Raw genomic sequence first — 24,835 nt, 5'->3', positions numbered from 1 at the left:
CTGTGTTTTTAAGTATTTTTGAGAAAAGGAAGATTAGAAATGGGCCAGTAGTTATTGATATCATTAGGATCTGCACTAGAGTTTTTAAGAATTAGAGTGATAGAAGCAAATTTTAATAGTAAAGGAACATTAGCAGTAAAGGATCAAGTGAACATTGACAGTGCTTATGACATTTGCATAAAAAGGTGATTTTGTACTTTTAAGTGCATCCTTGTACGAGATCAGATGCTCGGAATACATCTGTCTGTGCATTTCAAGACCAGTTCTTTTCAACAGTCTCTCCAGTCGAACACCTATAGCCTTTTGGTGAAGGAGTTCAGAAGTAGGGGAAAGGGAAGGGGAAGAGTAAACAAATTATACAGTTTGAGTTTTCACAGGAGCCACAGTGTCAAGTATTTGAGAAAAACTGTCATTATAAAGATGTATCAAGTCAGATGTGAAAGAAATAAAAGAGCACTGTTTTACAGAGTAGTCAGTCATTCCATCCAAAACATTGAGGTCAATATTTTTTTAATACGTTGTATTATGAAATAAAACAGAATGCTGTGGTTTTACTATTGTTGAAGGAATGGTAACTTTGAAATATACCGGCTTGTGATAGGAGATAGGAAATTCGTTAGAAGAAAAACTGAAAGGAATAACAGCAGAACAGCATACTAAATCTAAAATATGCAGACAAAGTACATAAATGTGTTAAAATAGTAAAAGAAATCAGTAAGAAAAGTAGGCAAAGATAACTTTGGTGGTCTGTAAACCAACAATGGTTGGAATTGAACCTTTAAGTTGTACAGCCATGATTTTAAAGATGGCTCCAAAACAGAGATAGGACAAACTTTATAACTGTCAAAATAAATAAGTGCAAGACCACCCCCTTTACCAGGGCAATGAGGTTTACATATATAAGCATATCCAGGCGGTGTTGTTTGATTTAAATGAAAGAAGTCATTAGGCTTTTGCCAAGTTTCAGTAACACACATCAAATCAGTATTCAATAATCAAAATCAACCGCTAGTCTGCATTGTCCATGGGAAAGTTGCTTGTGTAACCCGCAGACCACAGCAAAAGCCAAAGAAGAACCAGCTTGTCGGAGAAGCATTATAGCCGTGACTCTGGCAAATTGACTGTAGAAGATAAAAAGTCTGACCTTGGTAACAGAGTCAGCATTTCATAATCAACAGGCCTTCCAAAATTTTTTAGACATTCTTGGGTTAGTTAACCAAAAATACTGAATTTGTCCAGGTAAATCAGATGTGGAGCAGCATTGATCAGAGCAGAGGAGAGGAGAGAATAATCCACAACAGCAGCTTGATGAACCTAGACTTTACTTTGTGAAGACAGTGGCATGATACAGCAACATTATATGTTTTTTAGCCATATCAAAACAGTAGTCATGTGCATGGGCTAATGTTTCCCTCTGGCGGTTTCCGGTATACAACGACCCCTGGATGTTCTAGTGTTAATGCTTTTATTCTAATAATCAGTTTTTGTATGATTCACATTGTATGAAACAAGTCATACAAAATCATCACTCAGTAAAATAGTTAAATTTTCCCATAACATCAAGTTGTAATATTGTTGTGTATGTGTGGGTTGGGGGTAATCTCATTTGTATGTCTTTGTACAATCTGTTAATGCTCCATTGGAAGTTTGGGGATAGACTGCCATGCTTTATTCCTAAAAAATAAAATTAAAGTTTCGTCCGATTCACGTTGCATACATTTTTACAAAATACTGTAGTCACCTCAAAAAAAGTATAATTTTTTTAAACCCTGCGTTTTCGTACAAATCAAATTGCGTAAATTCATAAGAATCCACCACCATAGAAACTGTGAATTGGTGCCTAATTCATATTAATTTGCACAATCACATGTGTACGTTTTCGTAAAATCTGATTTTGCCACATTGACAGCATTTTTTTATAGAAATTTTACATTTTTGTATGTCACGTTGTATTAATTCATACAAAATCACCACCTTGTAAAATAATTATGGTTTTTCTTGAGACCGGGTTGTAATATTTATTACGGGGGAAACTAGTTTTGGTAAATTAGTGGCTAATTCATGTGAATTTGTATGATCTTATATATACATGTCCGTACGATCTGCTTACACCCCACTGACAGTGTACAAATACAAATGCATACAAAAAATATGTCACTTTGCCTATGACCCATTAATGTCAAGCTTTTTCCAAATGCTAAAGCAGTAATATTGATTGAATTGATAATTGATTCATTGATTTTTTTTTTTATTTAGTGTTATTTTAAGCTACAATATAATTTTAAAAACTAAACATGTTTTATTTGTATATTGAGGAGTTAGGAGTACGCTGTTGTTGACTCCTATCAAACATTCTCTTTGCCTTTAACAGACTTCTGTCACATGGCAGCAGCTCTTTGAGAGTGGAGGCTCTCTGCAGTCAGCTGTCTGATCTCAGTGTGGTCTTGATTCCAGCAAGCGCGGGTGAACTCAAAGTTAAGCAGGTGTGCTAATGTAAACTCTCTCTCCTATTGATCTGCACATGAACTGCGGCTGTTATAAAGTGTCTCTCTTGAGACCCGCTGGCTATAGTGTTTTGAATATTTTACTCAGATAACTACACACCTCTGAAGCCCCTGGCATCAGCATGTAATTATGCTCAGAAATGTCCTCTCCATTGCACTGTCTCAGGGCTGTATGTTTAAACTATCAGTAAAACAGTATGTTTTTCAATGAGTTTCCTGTGTAGGGACGTCGAAAATACCGGTATAAAATAAGAAAATAAATAAATAAATAAAAACAACACAAAAGTAATAATGCCAACTGCCTACTCAGTTTGTGATCTAAATGAAGTCACTACACCTTCAAACCAGCTACAGCTAAAATATTGCTGTGCACCAGTTATTACAATTATTATAACATTCAGTCTTCATGTGTAAAAGAATGGAAGCTTGTTTATGCCATGGGATAAAAAAAAGGTAATTGTGACTTTATATTTAGCAATTTATACTTTTATTTTCTCAGAATTCTTAGCAAATTATTTGAAAGAAAAACTCAATTCTGAGAAGAAAATTGTGAGTTTGTGAAGGAAAAAAAAGTCTGAATTGTATTTTTATTTTAATTCTGAGGTTTTTTTGGTGGAAACAAAAAAATCTGAATTGCGAGATATAAACTCAAAAACTATTTCCGGGAAAAAAAAAATGAAAACAAATAAATAATAAAATCCTGCTATTCCAAGTTTATATTTTGCAACATTTATGATGTGATCTCACAAGTTGGTATCTCACAATTCGGACTCTTTTTGTTTTAGAATCACGAAGAAAATAGTCATGAATAAAAATGTAGAACAAGCTTCCATATGAAAGTCATATATTTTCAGCTTGTTTGTGTCACAGTGTCTGGGTTGTGTTCCCTGGGTTTTCACTAGGTGTCCTCCTTTTCCACGGTGTCTATCATATTATCACTTCCTGTCTCCTTATTTGGTCACCTTCCTCCTTGTTTAGTTAATTGATTGTTCCCCACCTGTCTCCTGTTTTCCCATTATCCTTTTGTGTATTTATACCTGGTCTGTCTGAGTCTTTGTCACGGAGTCCTTGTTGTATGCGTGATACTTCCCTGAGTCTGCTCTTAGTGTATGTTCTTGTTCTTGTTATGTTTTTTTTTGGATTTTCTGGTTTTGACCCTGCCTGGACTGTTTGCCCCTTTTGGATTGCCCCTCAATAAACATAGTACCTGCATTTGGATCTCTCCCGTGTTTCTTGTATCACCGTACGTGACAGTTTGTCTTTTTTCTTCTTTTTTTTATATATATAAAACAATGATTTCCATAGAAACCGAAAAGTAGCATATTTATTAGCAATATTTGATATGAATATTGATATTGAGAATCATCATACATCACTGATATTGGCATTTAATAATGTTTTCAGTTTTATTGTATATTTTAGAACACAATATAATTAAATTTAAATTTTATGCATTTAGCAGACGCTAAAGCGACTTACAGTGCATTCAGGCTATCAATTTTTACCTATCATGTGTTCCCAGGGAATCGAACCCACAACCTTGCGCTTGCTCTACCAATTGAGTAGACACTGGCATCCATTGAAACTCATAGAGGTTTGGAATAAATTGAGGGTTATAGATTTTCATATTTGTGGAACTATCCCTTTAATAAACATATCACAGATATTTGTTTAGGTGCAGGTGTAGGAATGCAGAAAGGTTGTGATTTCGTGGTTATCTTGTGTTTATTCCTCAGCCGAGACTCCTGCATACCTACACAACTACAAACACACCAAAACAACACGACCCCAAGCTAGTGAAGCTCTAGAATCCTCTTCCCTCTTATTAAGCGGTTTTCAAAATGTCTACTTGACAAATATTTGGGCAGGCCTGCTAAAGAAGGGCAGGCAATCAGTCTCTGGGACGGGGGGCTGATGAAACAATGCTCTCTTTGTCCCGTCGCCCCTCCTGTGTGTTTCTGTGGTGTTTGGGCAAGTTTAGGATTCCATTCACACAGCGCCTGTTTGGAAGGTCAAGCCAAGAAACGTTGGACACGTTGGCATTTTTCTTTTCAGTGTGAGAAAAGAGAGTGCAGAGAGAGGGTAAGTAAAGGTGAGCTGTGCGTGTGCTTTATCACGGTAAACAACATTACTGGAGTGTTGCAGGCCTGAAAAACACTCGCAAACAACCATGAATGGAGAAATACATTGAAATACACTGAAGAAAAAAAAATATTAATAAAAAAAATCACTCAGAAATCGCTTTTAAATATAACAAACAATTAGAAAGAAATAGGCTTAACATTTCTCCACATATATTTTATAAGGTTCAGGTTCAAATTTGCCATATGGACCAGCAGACAGTGGCTTGGTTTAAATGTCACTTCTATGTGACAATAAACCTGGAAAAATTCGATTAATTTCATTAATCTGTGACTTAAGGCCTGGGTTATATATTGTGATAAGTGCACAAATGCTAATTTGGGAATAGCCTTTACATATATTTGTGCTGTTATGGCATTTAAATGTCATGTAACTTTTAAAAGAATATAATCTCAGAACAGACATTTTATGGCCATAAAGTCGTAACATTATATTTATTATATTTTTATACGTTAAAATATTTCTGAATTGTCAAAAATTCCAATAGGAAAGTATGTTCCATTAGATTAAAATAATATGTATTTTTGCTTCTTAAATGGAAATGAACCATGCAAAAAAAAAAAAAAAAAAAATGGAATATTTGAACTGTCATGGTGTTTAAGAGCCATGCTAAAATGAAAAAAAAAAGAAAATATATATATATATATATATACTGTATATATATATATATATATATATATATATATATATATATATATATATATATATATATATATAAATACATGTTTTTTTTCTAAAGTCAAAAATCTCAAAACATACATTTTACATAAATAAATAAAACATTACTATATTAATTTCTTAATATTTTATACATGGACATATTATGAGAATCCCAAAATGTATATACTAATTATATTATATTATATTATATTATATTGCCCATAGTGTTGACATATATTCATACTTTGATGGTGTTTAAGTGCCATATTGCCTCAAAAATAAAATATGAATAAATATATATAAATAAATATGATTTTTTTTAATTCAAAATATTTTGAGAATAATCTAAAAACAGACATTATACGAAAATAAAGTTTTACCATTAAGAGTTTTATTATTTTTATACCTTAAAATACTTAATAAATAAAATATTTTGGTGCTCATTACACTTTTACGGAGCCCTGCACATGACATGCAGAGGATAAAGTGGCAACAAATTAAGAGTTCATTCCCACGACATGGCCACAATTTAACTTAATGTGCAAACAAATCCAGCATGGCCGGAATTTTCCAATGTTAATCACGTAAACAAATACCTAATTTATCACCTGAATATCTATGTGGGCTCCGTATGCTTTTTCTAGAAATATATATATATATATATATATATATATAATTATTATTTTATTTATTTTTTTGTCTGTAAAAGTCACTGTTTACTTTCATTGTGTGGAAAACAGCAGCTTGTGTTTTTTTTCCCCCTTTGTGTTCCTCAGTGGGGGAAAAAGCCATACAGGTTTGAACTTTCAATCCTTTTGTAATGGGTACCAACAGGGCCATTGATTGCTCATACACAATGAAGTTGTTTTCCATTTCTCTAGCAGCCCCTTCCTTTCTGCTTCTCTCCCTTCTTGTTAACACTTGGCAAAATAAGTAGATCCACATTTAGTTAATGATCACCCGCCAATGCAAATTGGCTCTTTTGATATTACCTTCCCATATGTCCCTCGGCTGCTGTATGCTAATTTTATTCATTTCTCTGTCCTGAAAATTAGAGCAGGAAGGAAACAGTGAGCAAACAAAGGGCAAAGCGAAGGTACTGTTCATAGAAAAGGGCCGATATGAACCGAGTGCACATTCGCGCGAAGCAGAGCATAATTGTTTAGTTGGATGTGAACTCACTGTCTAAAAAGATAGGGAGGTTGTCACATCAATTGGTCACGACAGAGTTCAGTGCATACAGATCCTGTTATTGCGCTCGCGGTGGGCCATGAGGAATGCTGCCTGAAAGTCATGTGGGACCAAGACCTGATGCTCACTGGCCCACATGAGTAATCCTCTGATGTTAACGTGTGCGTTTGGCTGAGGAAACGATTCAGGGCATGACGAAACTCACGAGTTTGACAGTCCTCTGCTAATACATGCTGCTCTGGGGTGTTGGTTTATTTCTGTAAGTAGGTGAATTTCCGTACTGTTACAGCAGGTTTGTTTACTTCAGGAGATGTTTACAATTGTGTTGAAGCCAATGAATGAACTATTGAAAAACACAAAAACTTGTCCGTCGGGAAACATGGAAAAACAAGTGTGTAGTTTTTATGCTGTACTTCGAAAATAATGATTGTACTCGAACAGGTTTCCTTTCTTCTGAAATTGTTTAGAAAAATAGGGAGGCCCATCCTGTTAGTCGAGCCAAATGTTGACATGCTGGGTCATACAAATAAACATAGGTTAAAAGTGCCACTGTGTTTACACTCCAGGAGCCATATCAAAAAGAAAAAAATGTATCTAAATTAAGTTGTGGAGTTTGGAGTTTCTACTACAAACCGTTTTTGAGAAGCTTTTACACAACACCATTTTCAACTAAAAGCAGGCTTTTTTATGCATTTTGGCCATTCATTTACCAGACATGGTGTTTTGGGTGCATGAAAAAAAACTTTTATAAATAGGTTTTGAAGTGCAAGCTTTTGAAAATGTTATTGTCTCTGTGTAAACAATGAAAATGTGTATTTGTGAGAATGATGGTCTCATGCATATGTATATTAGTGGTGTAACAGTACATGTATTCGTCCCAAACCACTATGATACAGACATCAGGGTTCATTTCATGCAGTCAGACGATGAATACAGTCAGACATAGGCAATCAATCCAGAAGAGGACGCATGGTAATGCAACACTAACCATTACAACAGGAAAGAGCAGAAGAGACAATCCAAGCACTAGCTTAAAACAAGAACGGCGAGCTCAGATGACACTCTGTCACGCTGTCTGGTCTCTGTTTCCCTGGGTGTCCACTAGTGGTCTCACTTCCCCATAGGCACCTCACCGTAGGCACTACAATTCCCACTAAGCCTTGTCCCTTCATCACAGTAATTGCACTCCTGTTAATTGGACTCAGGTGTCTTCACTTGTTAGTCATTATCCTCCCTATATTAACCAGTCCTTTTCTGTTTGTCTGCATGGAGTCCTTACTTTCCGTCACCTGGTTTCCTCGCGTTCCTAGTTTTCGAGTTCCTGTTCCTGATCCTGTTTTGTTTGTTTGTTTGTTTCTGTTTTGGACTGATGTTTGGTTACGACCCCGGCTTGTTTTGACTCTGATTTTGGATTGCCCAATAAATCTCACACTGCACTTGGATCTCACATCTCCTGTGTTCCCGAACGTGACACACTCAAGGACTCGAAGAACCGCCTGCTTGTTTTAAATCAGCAGTGAGGGAAAGTTTCAGGTTCCAGAGATGCACCGGTGGACCAGCCATAATTCCTGAAAATATAGATTTTTTGGCCAGTCTCTATTCCAGAATTGCACACAAACTGCATTGCAATCATTTCCCAAAATGTAATTTGTGTAGAATTTTTATGAAGTCTGTAAAGAGGAGAAAATACTGTACAAGACAGATCAAGCTCACCTGTTCACAATTTTCGAAATATAGCAAGACAAATATGTGGGGGTATATATGAATGAATATACATTTTTTGATTTCATATTATTTTCCTCTTACCTCCATATAATGCACATTACATTAGTGTGTATAGGTGCAGCTGCATTGTATACAGCGGTAACCAAGGAAAAACTGCTCTTCCATAAGCGCCACCTGCTGTCAGATAAATAATTAACACTTTCATTCAGTCCATTGGCTATTTTATTTCTGTCAAGGTGTATAATGTAGCATATTTTCAAAGATCTAAAGTCAGAGCAATCCATTTTTAGCTTTACATCTTGATATTATACCACCTAATTCAAATAAAAACAACTGTTTTTTGGAAGCCGCATTTTGATATGGATCAAAAACAAATAAGCAAGTGCACACTTTTGTATAGATTCACTAGATACAATAGAGAAAAAAAAATTACTTCTCTCCAGGAAAATAAAGCTGAGGTAACCTTGAAGAAGAATAATTACTTTGGTCAAAACAAAAGACAAGTATGTGAATTTACTGAATTCAAATGAAAGTTCAGTGCCGCTGTAAACATTAACTGTTCTGCGTTTTCATTGCTTTTGACTTTTTCTTTAGGCACTGAAGCTCAATTAGCTTCTTTTAACAAAAGATACATTTTCATTGTTGTTGTTATTCATTATTACGTAAAAGGATAGATAGCATCTGTGTTCATAAATAAAAGCAGACTAAAACATTAAAGAGAAAAATGAGAGCATAAAAAAAACAGACTTTCACACTCACTAATTTCTTTCTTAATTTCTGTCCACTAATAATGTTGAACACACAACATTCCCTTAAGGAAGTATTTGGTTCCAGTTTAGTCATTTCTTTTCGGGAACCAATTATTATTGTTCTAGGAACATGCTTTTTAGGTTTTATGTTTTAACAATCATAAAATAACATTCCCACAATGTTGCAGGGAAGTTTTTAACTTTAAATTATACAGAAAGTTTCCTAATATATATATATATATATATATATATATATATATATATATATATATCAGAATAGTACATTTTATGATAAATCAGTAATTTTTGTAATTTTTGGTATTGTATTACATACTTTGAGATGTGGTAAACTTTCAGAAAAATGGTATACAAATGGACTCTTTTGTCTTGCTAAGTTGTAACCATGACTATGTAAACATTCTTGTGCATTATGTGTGATATTAATATTCTCAGAAAATATAAAACTGACTGTAATGTGTTAATTGATTGACTGATTGTGAGGATGCATCGGTCTCCATGTTTGAACTGATGACTGTTATTTTTCAATGTAATCTGTAATAGATCATGTTGAAGGCCCTATAAGACTGTCAAACACTGAGCCCAGATCATCCAGAGATTTACTCTAAGAACTGTTCCCAACCACCTGACCTCCGACCTTTAACCTCATCCTAAACATCACAGCCAGTTGGTCACATGACACAGAGGGTAGCCACGGAAACCTCAAAGTAATTTCAGTACAAGAATCAATTAGTGAGGCGTATAAGTAACTGACCTGTAGGTATATTGCATTTTTGTTGCAGTTAGTTTACAATACAGTATATTTCACAAATATTCCAGAAATGCACCTTTAATGAGACATTATAGAATTGTTATCTGAAATAAATGTGGTCTAAATGTGTCTGTGGTTTTTCAGAAAAAGATATGGGCTGTTCAGACAGCAAGGTGTCAGTTTACCTTTGTGTCTGCAGTGCAGAGCTGAACCTCACAAAGGGAGTATCGCTCACTCACACACACACACACACACACACACACACACACACACACACACACACACACTGTTACAAAACATCAATACTTCAGGCCTCCAGGGAAGTGAAGTTACTTGGGTGAAGTTAGCCATCCTTCTGGGAGAAGAGCCAGAGACAGTAGCTGGAACTAGTTCATAAAGAGTCCCTGACTGAAAGTCCTTCACTTTGTTTGGCTCTAATTTTTGCGTGTTTCTTTATAAACTTCTGATTCCACTAGAGAGTTGCACACTTGTTCGGCGAGTACAGGTCCAAATCATTACAGACTTAGATACGGATAGCTGAACCTGCATTACAGAGAAAATGCTTGAAATTGGAGCAGTGTCTGGCAGAACAGTTTGTACGGCTGTTTCTGAACCGCAGGAAAATGTTTCTGACAATAGGCATTGTTCATAGATCGCAGCTGATGTCTTGCTTCAGGCCTATTCATGTGGAGTGGTATTTTTGCTCGTAATTTAGAAACTATCTCCGCTTTTTCAGCACTGCAGTGTTTTTTTTTTTGTGTTAAGACAAAAATAAATAATAATAATAATAATAATAATTACATGGATATTTTCCCCAAAAATGATTTTATTCATTCATTCATTCACCCTTCTGTTGGTTCAAGGTTATATGACTTTTATTTGTTTCTGAAGAGGTGATGAAAAGCTAATAATTAATTAAATCATGAAAATTTCCAATGATTGACTAATTTACTACTAACTAAATACCACATTTAAGGAAAAGGAAAATTTAAGAAAATAAAAAATAGGGTAATTATGAATAATTGGTAACACTTTATTTTAGTGGCCAATTCTCACTATTACCTAGTTGCTTATTAGCATGTCTTTTATTAACATATAGGTTGTTTATTAGTACTCATAAAGCACTTATTCTGCATGACCATATTCTACATTCCTAATCCTACCCCAAACCTAAACTTAACAACTACCTTACTAACTGTTAATTGGGAGTTTATTGAGGCAAAATCATAGTTAATGGTTTGTTAATACCGAGAACTGGAACTTAAAATAAAGTGTGACCGAGTAATTTACTGCCATTGTGTAAATAATATGTAATCTTGTAATCTATAAAAAAAAAAGTATGGGGACAGGAGTTGTCAAGATCTAAAATGTATTTTATTTTTCTAGTTGATATTCATTTTCACTCAAAAATATGCTGCATTAAAGGAGTGAATTTGACGTAATAGGGTCTTCCGATCCACACCCGTTTTTGATGGAAGGAAACATTTTTAGCCAGTGACAATTTTAACTGCTTTTATTGTGCTTTGGTGCTCGTTTTGGGATATTAAAATGTTCATTCCACTTTCACTATGTGGAAAATAGCAACCTGGACATTCTGCAAACACATCGCTTATTCAATCACGCAGGCTTGGCCTTACATGAGCGTGAGTACATTTTTACAGAATTATTATTTTGGAGTGAACTACTCTTTTACCATTTCAACAAAATAAATAAAATACATTTTCTAACGCTGTTTTGACTTCAAATTAGAACCTTTATTTTTAGGATTAGCTTCATATATTCAGCATTTTGGCAGCGAATTCTCATTAACTAAACATCTGTTATCATAAACATTTGTCTGTTGACTTGAGATTTGTCCTCGACCTATTCATATGCCGAAAATCAATATCAATACAGTAAGTCAGAGATAAATAGGCGGGGATTTTGAGCCAGTGTTGTGAATGGTGTTTGTTTAGTCATCTCTTTCCACTGGGTTTCCGAGTGAAAGCAGATAGCGCATCTAATGATCTGCAGCGCTGCAGAGTCTCTCAAGCCTCCTGTGAACCGATCCCTTGCACAGGCTCTCAAAGGCACATGAATCCCGGGGGTCACGTGATGACGCCGAGCAAGATGGCTGATTAGGTTGAGGGCTGCAGCGCCACGAGATAACATTTTGTGTGAATATATAGGCATCCGCAGTTTATTGCATTGTTTTTTTCCCCCGCAAGTTGCCTTAATAAGCGTCAACCACTTTCGATATGCCAAATCCCCGGAAAAACGAAAATGCGTCTCAACATCAGCAAAGTGCTAGGGCTACCGCTAGCTCAAAAGCTGCCTACGCCTCTCCTGTATCCCCAGCACGTGAAGATGCGGATGAGTCCATCTCGACTGCTAAAATTCACGAGCTTCTTCAAAAACTATCAGATGAGCAAGCTAAACACTTTGCAGATATTCGCAAGGACGTCACAGAAACGAGAAGAGCAGTTGAGGCGATGGAGGGTAAGCTGGCCGACATGCTAACCAGGATAAATAGCGCGGAGGTGCGTCTCGATATGTTAGAGGAGGCGGAGAAGCAGCGCAGCGTCGCCCCCCCGGCTTCTGCTTTGGAGGTTGAAAAATTGAACGCCAAACTAACTGAATACGAGGATCGGGACAGGCGAGTTAATTTACGCATTTATGGGTTTCCGGAACGTGTGGAGGATAAAGATGCTGTATCGTTTTTGAAGGCCACTCTCCCCGAAGTCCTTCATGCTGAATTTCAAGGGGGCTTAGATCTGGAGCGTGCTCACCGGTCGTTTCTACCTGCCAAGCCCGGTGCCCCTCCAAGGCCATTTATCGTGCGGTTCTTGAGGTTTCAACAGAAGGAACGGGTGAGACAACTCGCTAGAGAAATCGGGGATGTCCGTTGGCAGAACAACAAGATAAGCTTCTATCAAGATTTCTCGAAGGCCACGCAGGAGCGAAGACATTCCTTCCTGGAGTGTAAACGCCTGCTTCACTCAGCCAAAATCCCGTTTGGCATCGGCTATCCTGCAGTGCTTTCATTTACAACGCCGGGTGGAGTTAAGCATCGTTTTGAAGATCATAAGAAGGCCTTGATATGCATCAAAAACCTCTAAAATGTTAAGCAGAACAATCATTCTTATCCCCGGCCATTAACGTTAGCGGTGATATTCCTCCCCGTTCTTTATTTTTTATTTTATTTTTATTTGTTACATATAGGCCTACATATATTTTTTTTTTTTTTTTTTTTTTTTTTTTTTTTTTTTTTTTTTTTTTTTTTTTTTTTTTTTTTTTTTTTGAAACTTTAAGACTGATTCGGGCAAGATTATATACAATATATGTCCGTTTTTCCTGTTTTTCCTCTGATGTCCATTTAAACTAGCATTCCGAATTTTATAAAGCTGGAGTTTTTATTTTATTTTATTATTTTTTATTATCAATATTAACTATTTTTGATGTTTGTCTCGCATCACTATCTATAATATACTTCACTGCATGTCTCCCACTTTATTCATTTATTGCCTTTAATATTATTTTTGCAGTGGTATTTTTTATCACAATTTGTAGACTGGGCATATTGGTAACAGTATTTTTTTTTTTTTTTTTTTTTTTTTTTTTTTTTTTTTTTTTTTTTTTTTTTTTTTTTTTTTTTTTTTTTTTTTTCCCCTCTCTCTCCTTCTTTGTCTGCCCGAGTTATAAGTCATGTGTGCAGGTTATGTTGGGTAGGGGGTCTGTAGATTTCGTGTCTGTTAACGATATAGCACCGCTGTTAGATGGCGGATGTCTTTAATGTGTTCACACTACTGCTGTTCAGTTGTTTGCTGATGGGTGGCGCTGCTGCCGCACTTGAGTGGTCAGAAAGTTCTCTGAGTTAGTTATCCAGTTGTGGATTTTCAGGAAGGTTCGACAGTTTCAGCTTCCTCACCTTCCTCTTCGGTTTTTTTTTTTTTTTTTTTTTTTTTTTTTTTTTTTTTTTTTTTTTTTTTTTTTTTTTCTTTTTTTTGGGTGTTTCTCTTTTATGGATCCGGTTCTCTCTCGTGCTGTTGTTGGGACAACTCTTTCTTTTTTTTTTTCCTCTTTCTTTGTTTTTCACAAAGCCTTCTAGCATATGACAGCTCTTAACCTTATTTCAGTCAACGCCAGGGGTCTGAACGTTCCGCACAAAAGAACCACTGTACTAGAATTTTTTCGTAAGAAAAATATAGACTTTGCTATGATTCAGGAATCACATTTATTGGGCAAAGATGTGGGTCGATTAGCCAATAAGTTTTATCATTCTATTGCAACTTCATCTGCAGCAACAAAATCTAAAGGGGTAATGGTATTGTGTAAACGTAAACTAAAATTTGATATGATTGACTCTTGGGCAGATGATGCAGGGCGGATAGCTATAGCAAGGATCTGTATGGATGGGAAAAACATTGCACTTATTTCTGCTTATGCCCCTAATGTATTTGATCGTACCTTTTTCCATCTATTAACTAAATCCTTGCTTGATCTTACAGGATTTCACTTAGTTCTTGGGGCTGATTTCAATGCGGTGTGGGACAGCAGCATGGACAGAACAGGCGGCAGCGAGACTAAAGACCAACATCTTGCATCTGAGGCGTTGCGCCACTGGGCATCCGAAACGGGCATGGTCGATATCTGGCGTTTGTTAAACCCTTCTTTAAAAGACTATTCTTTTTACTCAGGGAGACATAAATCCTTTTCGAGACTAGATTTTATCTTTGCCTCAAAAGATTTATTTCAAAATATTCAAAATGCGCATTACATTCCGGTGACCTGGTCTGATCACAAACCCATATGTTGTTCAGTCAAGGTTCGCCCATTTTCCACTAAAGCCCCCAGATGGCGTCTTAATACTTCTTTACTGCGAGATGAGTCTTTCAAAGCTCAGTTTGAAACAAATTTTAGTGAATTTTTGGACTTTAATGTTGGCTCTGTTCTCGATCCAAGGATTCTTTGGGAGGCCATAAAAGGCTTTATAAGGAGTAATACCACTTTATATGCCTCAACACAAAACAAAGCTCATGCAGCTAAATTGGAAGCTTTAGAATTAAAATATACGTCCCTTGATGCTTCCCTGCAACATAATTTTAATGATTACACAGCCCTACAAAAGGAATTGATCAAAAAAGAGATTAACTCTCTTCTGAGGCGTCGTTCAGAATTCCTCATGCACAAAACCAGACAAACTTATTATTTTAACTCCTCAAAACCCAGTCGCTTACTGGCAATGAAACTTCGGACGGATGAGCACTTTGCTGATATCTTTTGCATTAAAGACAAAAATAACACTATACAATGTGACCCAAAGAAAGTAAATGCTGTTTTTGCCTCCTTCTATCAGGAGTTATATAATTCGGAAAATAATTTTGATAAAGATGTCTGCAATAATTTCCTGAAAGATGTTAAACTATCTCATCTCAGTAATGATGACGCCATAAAATTAGATCAACCAATCACATTACAGGAGTGCGAGACAGCTGCTAGGGACATGCGTAAAGGTAGATCACCAGGTCCAGACGGAATACCACCCGAATTTTATCTTACTTTTTGGCCCCAGATTGGCCCGCTTTTACTGGAGATGATTTTATATTCTGTTAGAGAGGGATCATTTTCTAGGGATGTTAATTCTGCATTAATTTCACTGCTTCTTAAAAAAGGAAAGGATCCAGCTGATTGCGCCAGCTACAGGCCTCTTTCGCTTTTAAATGCAGATTTAAAGATTTACGCAAAATTACTGGCCCGTCGGCTTCAAGGCCATATGACAGAACTGGTACATAGTGATCAAACTGGGTTTATAAAGTCTAGACTTGCTACAGATAATGTTAGAAGACTATTACACATTATACATGATGCTCAAGATTTAAATTCCCCTGCTGCTGTCCTTTCACTAGATGCAATGAAGGCCTTTGACCGCCTGGAGTGGCCATTTCTGTGGGCAGTGCTAAAGGTTATGGGGGTTGGTTTGCCGTTTATTAATATGATTAAGGTCCTGTATAAAAACCCAACAGCTGTAGTACTTACGGGCAAAATTAGCTCCTCCCCATTTGCTGTCTTGAGAGGATCAAGACAAGGATGTCCTCTTAGCCCTCTGTTATTCGCCCTTTCTCTTGAGCCACTGGCACAAGCTATCCGTGGTTCTCCCACAATCTCTCCAATTTCCATTAGAGGTACACACCACCATGTTTCACTTTATGCTGATGATATTTTATTGTATATAAATAACCCAGTGCAATGTATCCCACATATTTTGTCTACCTTCGATCTTTATGGCAAGCTCTCTGGCTTCAAAATTAACTGGCAGAAATCAGCTTTACTACCCTTAAATCAGGCAATGTGCAATACTCCCATCCCTGCATCTATTCCAGTTACTAATAACTTCACTTATCTGGGGATAGACATCTATTCCTCCATACAGACAATTATTAAAAACAATTTTTCTAAAACACTTAACAAAGTGGTGGCGGATCTGGACAGGTGGTCTAACCTTCCAAATTCGCTCCGTGGCAGGGTAGCCATAATTAAAATGAATGTTCTGCCCAGAATCAATTTTGTCAGCTCAATGCTCCCCCTTCCCCCACCCCCTAAATATTGGGGCAAATTGCACTCAGCAATAAGTAAATTTCTGTGGCATGGCAAACGACCTCGTATTAAGCTCACCACCATGCAGCGAGAAAGGCAGGCTGGTGGCCTGTCTCTCCCAAATTTTAAGTTCTATGAGTGGGCCTTCACACTTAGACCTCTTCTATCCTGGTTTCACCCTGATGCTCAAGTCTCTTGGCGAACTTTAGAGGAACGGATGATAGCTCCATATTCTTTTACTAATATTTTGTATGCAAAAATCTCACCCCATCAATGCCGTTTGAAATTTGGTCCCATGATTTCATATTTACTTTTGGTATGGAGGAGGGTGGAGAAATTGGCTGGTTGTTTTTCTATCTGGGACCCACACTTTCCAATATTTAACAATGAGAGATTGCTGATTGGCGGTTGTCATATTCGATTTCCTGATTGGGAAAAAAAAAACATTTGTACACTTGGGGATATTTATGGGGAGACGGGGTTACTTACTTTTCAAAATATTTGCATCAAGCATGGTATACCACGTACCTCCTTTTTCTTTTATTTGCAGTTGAGATCGACTCTAAAAAGCAACGGTGCCCCCTTACAAGCTCCGCTCACATCACATCCAATTCGAAAATTGTTTTACTCTGTCGGGAGCACTAGGGGTTTTGTATCAAGACTCTATTGGCTCTTGCTGCGATATGCTTATAGACCTCTGGCGTTGGACACAGTGTGGAGGAGAGATGTTCCAGATTTGTCACCCGCATTTGATTGGGATAAAGTGTGGATCAATATAGGTTTATCATCCAGAAACCCTGATCACCAGCAAATTCATTATAATTTTGTACATAGGGTTTATTTCACCCCTAGGAAGCTTCATTTAATGAAGGTTATTGACGATCCTACTTGTACTTTCTGTTCTGCTAAAGTGACTGGCAGTTACTTTCACATGTTCTGGGAATGTTCCCCAGTGGCTGAATTTTGGAAGATGATTGCCTTTAACCTCTCTAAGTTGTTTAAGATTAGACTGCCTTGTACGCCTGCTACACTTATTTTGAATGATTTGTCAAAGTTGGGATTGACACTGGACAAGAAAAGAGCATTGTTGGCTGGACTTACAGCTGCTAAAAAACTACTTGCCACACGCTGGAAACCTCCACACTCACTCTGCTTTCGAGCTTGGCTTTTAATGTATTTGGATATTGTTTACTTGGAGTTGTCAATAGCTAGAGTCCACGGTGCCAAAGAGTCAGCAATAGAGGCTTGGCACTCTTTGCTGACCACTCTCCGTGGGCTTTAGATTTAATCTGCGAGTGAGATATGGGGATCGGGATCCAAGGGGCGGGTGGGTTCCACATGGGATTTTATTTATTTTTATTTTATTTTGTTTCTTTTTATTATTATTATCATTATTATTTTTTTTTTCTTTTTTTTTTTTATGTTAATTATGCTTCATTATATATGCTTATGTATAGGCATGTATGTAAATGGATGTATTTATACATTTATATTCTATTTCTGTGAAGCATGTCTGTATGTTTTTCCCTAAAGGAAAAAATAAATAAAAATTTGATAAAAAAAAAAAAAAAAAGGCACATGAATCCCATCCTTATCTCCCCTCTGCACGGCCATATACATGCTGATTGAGAAAGATCCCAGTTGTCTTGGCTGCTGGAGTGTCTGCCGTGGGGGAGGGAGGATGGCAAATGGGTCGAGAGAAAAGAGCCAACAGGTACTGCATCACACCGACACAACAAATTAGATTCAGCCACGAGGGGAAGGGAAGGAAAAGTCGTCCCAAGAGCGAATTTAAACACGGGTTTACTGTAGATGGAGTCTAGGCTGTGATTAAGTCCTTTCCAGGACTTTTGGGAGACGACCTTCTTTGAGGTCAAGCAATCCCATCATGCTTTGTGGCATGGGACAAATAAGACAGGCCAGGACAAAGAAAAGGGAAACTCATCCTAGTGAAACTCTTGAAAAAGAAAACCTTCAGTAGTGTATGTATTATAATTTCTGACAATCTGAACTATCCTTATGTTATTAAAAAGGTTAAAATAAGTAATATTTTAAAAAAGGCTTATTGAACTTGACCTTGACGGGTCTTTATGATATAATTCTGATAAAATTGTGATTTAAAATATTACTTAAGACCAATACAAAGAAAGGATTTTAAGATATCATGAACATGAAAAGTATGAACATGAAAAGTTTGAGCATGTACAGCACTCAATACTTAGTTGGGGCTTCATTTGCCTGAATTACTGCAGCAATGTGGCGTGGCATGGAGTCGATCAGTCTGTGGCACTGCTCAGGTGTTATGAGAGCCCAGGTTGCTCTGATAGTGGCTTTCAGCTCTTCTGCATTCTTGGGTCTGGCATATCTCATCTTCCTCTTCACAATACCCCATAGATTTTCTATGGGGTTAAGGTCAGGGGAGTTTGCTGGCCAATTAAGAACAGGGATACCATGGTCCTTAAACCAGGTACTGGTAGCTTTGGAACTGTGTGCAGGTGCCAAGTCCTGTTGGAAAATGAAATCTGCATCTCCATAAAGTTGGTCAGCAGCAGGAAGCATGAAGTGCTCTAAAACTTCCTGGTATACAGCTGCGTTGACCTTGGACCTCAGAAAACACAGTGGGCCAACACCAGCAAATGACATGACACCCCAAATCATCACTGACTGTGGAAACTTTACACTGGACCTCAAGCAACGTGGAATGCGTGCCTCTCCTTTCTTCCTCCAGACTCTGGGACCCTGATTTCCGAAGGAAATGCAAAATTGAGAGAACATAACTTCGGACCACTCAGCAGCAGTCAAGTCTTTAGACACTTCTGACGCTGTCTGTTGTTCAAGAGTGGCTTGACACAAGAAAAGGCGAAAGCTGAAACCCATGTCTTGCATACGTCTGTGCGTAGTGGTTCTTGAAGCACTGACTCCAGCTGCAGTCCACTTTTTGTGAATCTCCCCCACATTTTTGAATGGGTTTTGTTTCACAATCCTCTCCAATCCCTATTGCTTTTACACTTTTTTTCTACCACATCTTTTCCTTCCCTTCGCCTCTCTATTAATGTGCTTGGAGACAGAGCTCTGTGAACATCCAGCCTCTTTTGCAATGATCTTTTGTGTCTTGTGCTCCTTGTGCAAGGTGTCAATGGTCATCTTTTGGACAACTGTCAAGTCAGCAGTCTTCCCCATGATTGTGTAGCCTACAGAACGAGACTGAGAGACCATTTAAAGGCCAAGCAGGTGTTTTGAGTTAATTAGCTGATTAGAGTGTGGCACCAGGTGTCTTGAATATTGAACCTTTTCACAATATTCTAATTTTCTGAGATACTGAATTTGGAATTGTCAGTTATAATCATCAAAATTAAAATAAATAAACATTTGAAATATGAATATTTTGAATGATATTCTAATTATATGACCAGCACCAGTGTATATATATATATATATATATATATATATATATATATATATATATATATATATATATATATAATGCAATTAAAAAAAAATTACATTCGAAACCTGCTCTAAAATATAGTACATTATTTAAATAAATAGCAATTTTTATTTTGTTACATTTTTATAATTAATTGCAATAAATTAAACTTACAGCACTAGAAATAACTATTTTATTTTGGCAGAGATCATGGTTACCATACTGCATTTTTGCAAGTAAAGAAACATATTAATTGAACACAAGCACTTCCAAACACAGTGACCTTTTCTTTTTGTTTCTATCATTCATTCTATCATTCTTTATTGTCAACTTATATGGAATTGCTTAAGAAAAAATGCAGCTCTCAACATGAGTGCATAATTGCACTAATTTTTATCATTACAGGCCAATTTGGCAGGCCGAGAGTTTGGAAAAGTGGCTCTTCAATATTTTAGATGTTATTTCGAATCTACTCGGTTACAATTAAACATCAAGAAGGCTGACTGAGCCATTGGTGTCAGTTCTGGTTGAGAGATATAATAGTAAATGACTGGATCGATGCCTGCCTTCATATGAGGTTGATATCCATCACAGCAGATGGATTTTGACGTGTCTATCTCTGCATATGGTCCCGGCACAGACTGCAGAATGAGTAGCTTCATAACATACATTTAGGCGGGATCCCTGCGGAGAAATGTTGGTGCGCTCATGCATTCTCTTCTTACTTCAGGAGCATTTCTTTAGCCGTTAGGGAGCAGCGGATGCTCTGCCTCACGTACACAAGGACAGGCAGGCTGTGTTAAACTCAAGAGCTGTGGAAACCAACAAACACCTGTTTGTGTCATAAAATATATTATCTGCACCTACACAGCAAAAATTGGAGAGTTGAAATTTCTGTGTTAAACATTTCCGAGTTGATTTCAACACCCAAAGAGTAATTTTAACACATTCAGAGTAAAATGGTGTTTGGTGTTGGAGTTATTTCACAGAGTTGATCATCAGTGTTAAACAAACTCCATAGAGACGTAATTAGACTCCGCCCATGCATTTCCAATCGTCCCTGGTGAAATCCATGAAGACGTCGCCATTATCCTCGTGTGGCTTTTAAAGGTAAGTTAAGTTGAATCATACTTTTACATTTATGATTGGTGCTTATTCAGTAGAGAATGTACAACATAACGTGCTATGGAGCACTGTGCATAAACGTATATTAGGCTGTGTGTGTGCGTTCGCTTCCACATTTTAAGTTAACGTACATCGTGGCAGCGGTTTACTACGCTCGCGCTTTTCGATTTAACTAAAACAAGGAATCAAATTATAACAGCTTGGCCTCGAATTAATTAAAATGATTTACCGAATTAATAAAACGAACTATCTTTTACAAAGCCTCGTTTATTGCCATCGTCGACGTGATTAGCTTCGTTAGCTAGCTAAGTTACTGTATGAACAGTGAAGCTGGACTGCATTGAAGAGAGGTTTAACTTTATGCAATTTCACGTCAAAGGTTGTTTTTTTTCTTACTCCTTTAAAATAACTAAGAATTTGATTAAAATCTAATAAATTCTGTGTATCGTGTTGTTGCCTCATTTCTGTATTTGCCTTTATCATATAATGTTCTGTAGAAGGGGATACATTGGAAAAAATAATTCATATTTACATTTTGCTTGCATCATAAAGATACGTTTTCAAATCAGACATTTGTTGTGAAGCAAGAAAGGGCATCAACTTAAATAATTTTTTTCTAATTTTTTTCACTTATTGAGAAATTTTTCTTGCCACCTAATGCAACAGGGACAGAAGTCGATGCAGAAATATTCAGTGACCTCATTGGACAAGGCTGTGGTGCTGACTGTTTTCTCAAATGATGGTGAGCTTTATTGAACATTTAAGTTGTGTTATCAAGCAACTCAGGATAAATATGATAAATTGGCTATTTCTGATTCTTGTACTGGTCATCACAATATTTGTAATATTTTAATACTTTAATTATTTAGAATTTTCAGACTCTTTGTCTTCTGAGAAGTCTGACAAAAGCAACAGTTCAAGTGCATCGACTGTAATCTTACATGAGGTCCCTAACAAGAGACAAAGAAAAGAGGACACATCTGCACTGTCTGCAAAACAGGTTAGAACAAAGCTTTTTATGTCAGTGTCCTAAAGGTTCTGTTCACCCAGAAATGAAAATTATCCAAAATATATAATTGTTTAACCCCTCTGAGTCTGTGGTAATTAATGAAACACCAAGGTCATTTTTAATTTTTAGTTGGTCGAGGATGTTCTAAAATTAAGGTGGTGAAGGAGTATCAAGAAATAGAAACTCTAACAGATGCCACAAGAAGACAAATTTACATTTATTCATTTAGCTGACGCTTTTATCCAAAGCGACTTACAATTGCTATATATGTCAGAGGTCGCACGCCTCTGGAGCAACTAGGGGTTAAGTGTCTTGCTCAGGGACACACTGGCGTTTCACAGTGGATTCGAACCCGGGTCTCCCACACCACAGGCATGCGTCTTATCCACTGCGCTAACACCTCCACAAATGATCAACACACTGGTGGCTCACGTGATTGATACACATGGGTATTTTAATTTATTTTATAAAAAAAAAAGCTGCAAGACCATTGTATAAATTAAGACCAATTTGATATCTTCTCTTAGGCAACTCCCTTCTAAAGCTATCAGAGAACAGTATGCTCTTGGCATAGTGATACTGTTCCCTCAGAGATCCATATTCCAAGAAAGGCTACGTAAGTCATCGTCTGCATGACCCTTTCATGTTATAATTGCAATGTTATGATATCTGACATAGAAATGTGATTCTTTTAAGGAACACTTTTATGATGCTGCAAGCAACATAGGATACAATGCTTGGCATATGAAAACAGTCCACAGGAAGATTAGACGAGGATCTTTGCCACTAGACAGCCCTCATGATGTTTCTCCAGGAGGCCCAAAATGCCAAAGGGCTACTAATTTTGAAGGGCAACTTGATGGGAGTGCTTGCAAAGAGGCCATTTCTTTGCTCAGCCATACCACAGAGAAGTCCCTAATATTCCAGACCTTTCAGCATCGCCAAGAGCTTATTAAAGATCCAGGCTCTAGTGTTGATATCCTCTCCACCTTCCCAAGATTCCTAGATACAAAAGGCCTGGTAAGTTTGGAATAACATGTTTTCACAAGAATGCAAGTTGAGAATATTGTTTAAAGTTTAATATCTTCTTAAAGGTTGGTCAAGACTTCACTCTCCTGTTTGACACGGAGACATCCTCCAGGCTGCTTCAGAAGAGGGACACATTCTTCAGGCCAAATGTCATTAAAGACACCAAGCAACTTACTTCAACAGCAGAGATGAGTCAGTTTTTGCTCTCAGCAGAATGTCCTGAAGGAAGTGACCTTCATGAGACAAGTAAGTTGTATTTGATTTGCTTGTTTTTACACATCTGCTATATTTGCAGTTACAGTTACAATATATTTTGCTTTGATGACAAAAAAATATTAAAATTCAGGAACTTCAGTTGTTTCCCGTATTAATAGCAAATAAATAACTTGCACTACATAAAATCTTTAAAAAGACTACATTAACCAGGTGAATGTTTAAAATGCTTTCTATTCTTCAACTTAAAATATTTAATTAGAAGGTTTAGAATAATTAATTCATGTGTTGTTTTTTGTTTTCATGTGAATTTCATCTCTAGTTTACGACCGGGAAATGGCATCCCTTCTTTAACTGATACATCTCCTTCCACCATCACCAGGAGGACTGAAGTCTCCAAAAATCAGTCCATGTGATGCTGCTGAAAGACTTGTAATCTTTCATAAGGTATTGACATTTTAATATTGTGTTTTGGGTTGCTCTAACATGGAGATTTAAAATCATTCATATGCGTTATCATATTGCACCAGCCGTTGAGTTGTTTGAACAGTCACTTTTATACTGTTGTTTCTCTTACTGGACATTATGTTTGTGTCTAATATTCAATGTTCATTTTAAGTTTAGTCATGCTGCAGTTTGGAGGAGCCCCTCAACAACATCCAGCATCAGCATCCGTACCTCCTTGCTGTTGGACGCCAGAAAAGCAAGACTGAGTGCTTCTACATCATCTTGGATAAGCATCTCATCCCATGCCTGTCACGTCTGGTGGTTCAAGAAACACGGAGAGATCCAAGTGCAGGTATGTGACTTTATTAAAGGGGCAATCCAAAGAATAAACAGTCCAGGCAGGGTCAAAACCAGAGAATCCAAACATAAACCAAAACAGATAAGAACACACAGCAAGGTCAAGACAACGGGTTTAACATGAACATTAAACAAGGACTCCGTAACACAGACTCAGACAGACCGGGTATAAATACACAGAAGGATAATGAGGGAACAGGAGACAGGTGGGGAACAATCAATTACTAACAAGGAGGAAGGTGACCAAATAAGGGAACAGGAAGTGATAAGGTGACAGACACCGTGAGAAAGGGGGACATCTAGTGGAAACCCAGGGACACAACCCAGACCCTGTGACAGTACCCCCCCTCTATGGAGCGGCTCCCAGACGCTCCACGACAGACACAAAACAGAGACCAGGAGGGAGGCGGACAGGTGGAGGCTCAGGGGGAGGGACGGAGGGCCAGAAAAAAAAATCATGGCGAACAGATAACAGAAGTGTAGACACAAAACAGAGAGACCAGGAGGGAGGAGGACCGGAGGAGGTTCAGGGGGAGGGACGGAGGGCCAGGCTCACAGAGAGGAACAGGGACAGACATTAACACAAAAACCAAAGGAAAAAAAACAAAAACAACATGAAGCCCCCCAGGGCGGAGCAGAAGACCACCACACCCTTGTGGTCAAGGCCAGAGCCCTCCAGGGCGGAGCGGAAGACCACCACAACCGTGTAGTCAGGGCAGGCGCCCCCCAGGGCGGAGCGGAAGACCACCACGTCCATGTGGTCAGAGCGGAAGCCCCCCAGGGCGGAGCAGAAGACCACCACGTCCGTGTGGTCAGAGCGGAAGCCCCCCAGGGCGGAGCAGAAGACCACCACAACCGTGTGGTCAGAGCGGAAGCCCCCCAGGGCGGAGCAGAAGACCACCACACGGGTGTGGT

General features: G+C 37.6%; 3 long non-coding RNA genes across 4 annotated transcripts; 2 read left to right on the top strand and 1 right to left on the bottom strand.

Moving 5' to 3' along the window:
* Window positions 1-12,947: 12,947 nt before the first annotated feature.
* LOC132131869 (uncharacterized) lies at window positions 12,948-16,746 on the bottom strand. 2 transcript variants are annotated; one of them, XR_009428961.1, is made up of 3 exons: window positions 13,648-16,746; window positions 13,308-13,388; window positions 12,948-13,024 (listed from the first exon to the last, which is right to left on the bottom strand). It is a non-coding gene; the product is annotated as an uncharacterized LOC132131869 (long non-coding RNA). The 2 variants fall into 2 exon arrangements; XR_009428960.1 differs by having other exon boundaries at window positions 13,308-16,746.
* A 4,832-nt stretch (window positions 16,747-21,578) lies between these two features.
* LOC132131485 (uncharacterized) lies at window positions 21,579-22,798 on the top strand. Its single transcript, XR_009428876.1, has 4 exons — window positions 21,579-21,607; window positions 21,735-21,865; window positions 22,402-22,490; window positions 22,571-22,798. It is a non-coding gene; the product is annotated as an uncharacterized LOC132131485 (long non-coding RNA).
* Window position 22,799: 1 nt separating this feature from the next.
* Window positions 22,800-23,870, top strand: LOC132131486 (uncharacterized). Its single transcript, XR_009428877.1, has 4 exons — window positions 22,800-22,894; window positions 22,969-23,149; window positions 23,439-23,563; window positions 23,741-23,870. It is a non-coding gene; the product is annotated as an uncharacterized LOC132131486 (long non-coding RNA).
* Window positions 23,871-24,835: the final 965 nt, after the last annotated feature.

Source organism: Carassius carassius, chromosome 48, assembly GCF_963082965.1.
Source record: "Carassius carassius chromosome 48, fCarCar2.1, whole genome shotgun sequence".
Lineage (NCBI taxonomy): Eukaryota > Metazoa > Chordata > Actinopteri > Cypriniformes > Cyprinidae > Carassius > Carassius carassius.
This window is presented reverse-complemented; position numbering and strand designations above follow the sequence as displayed.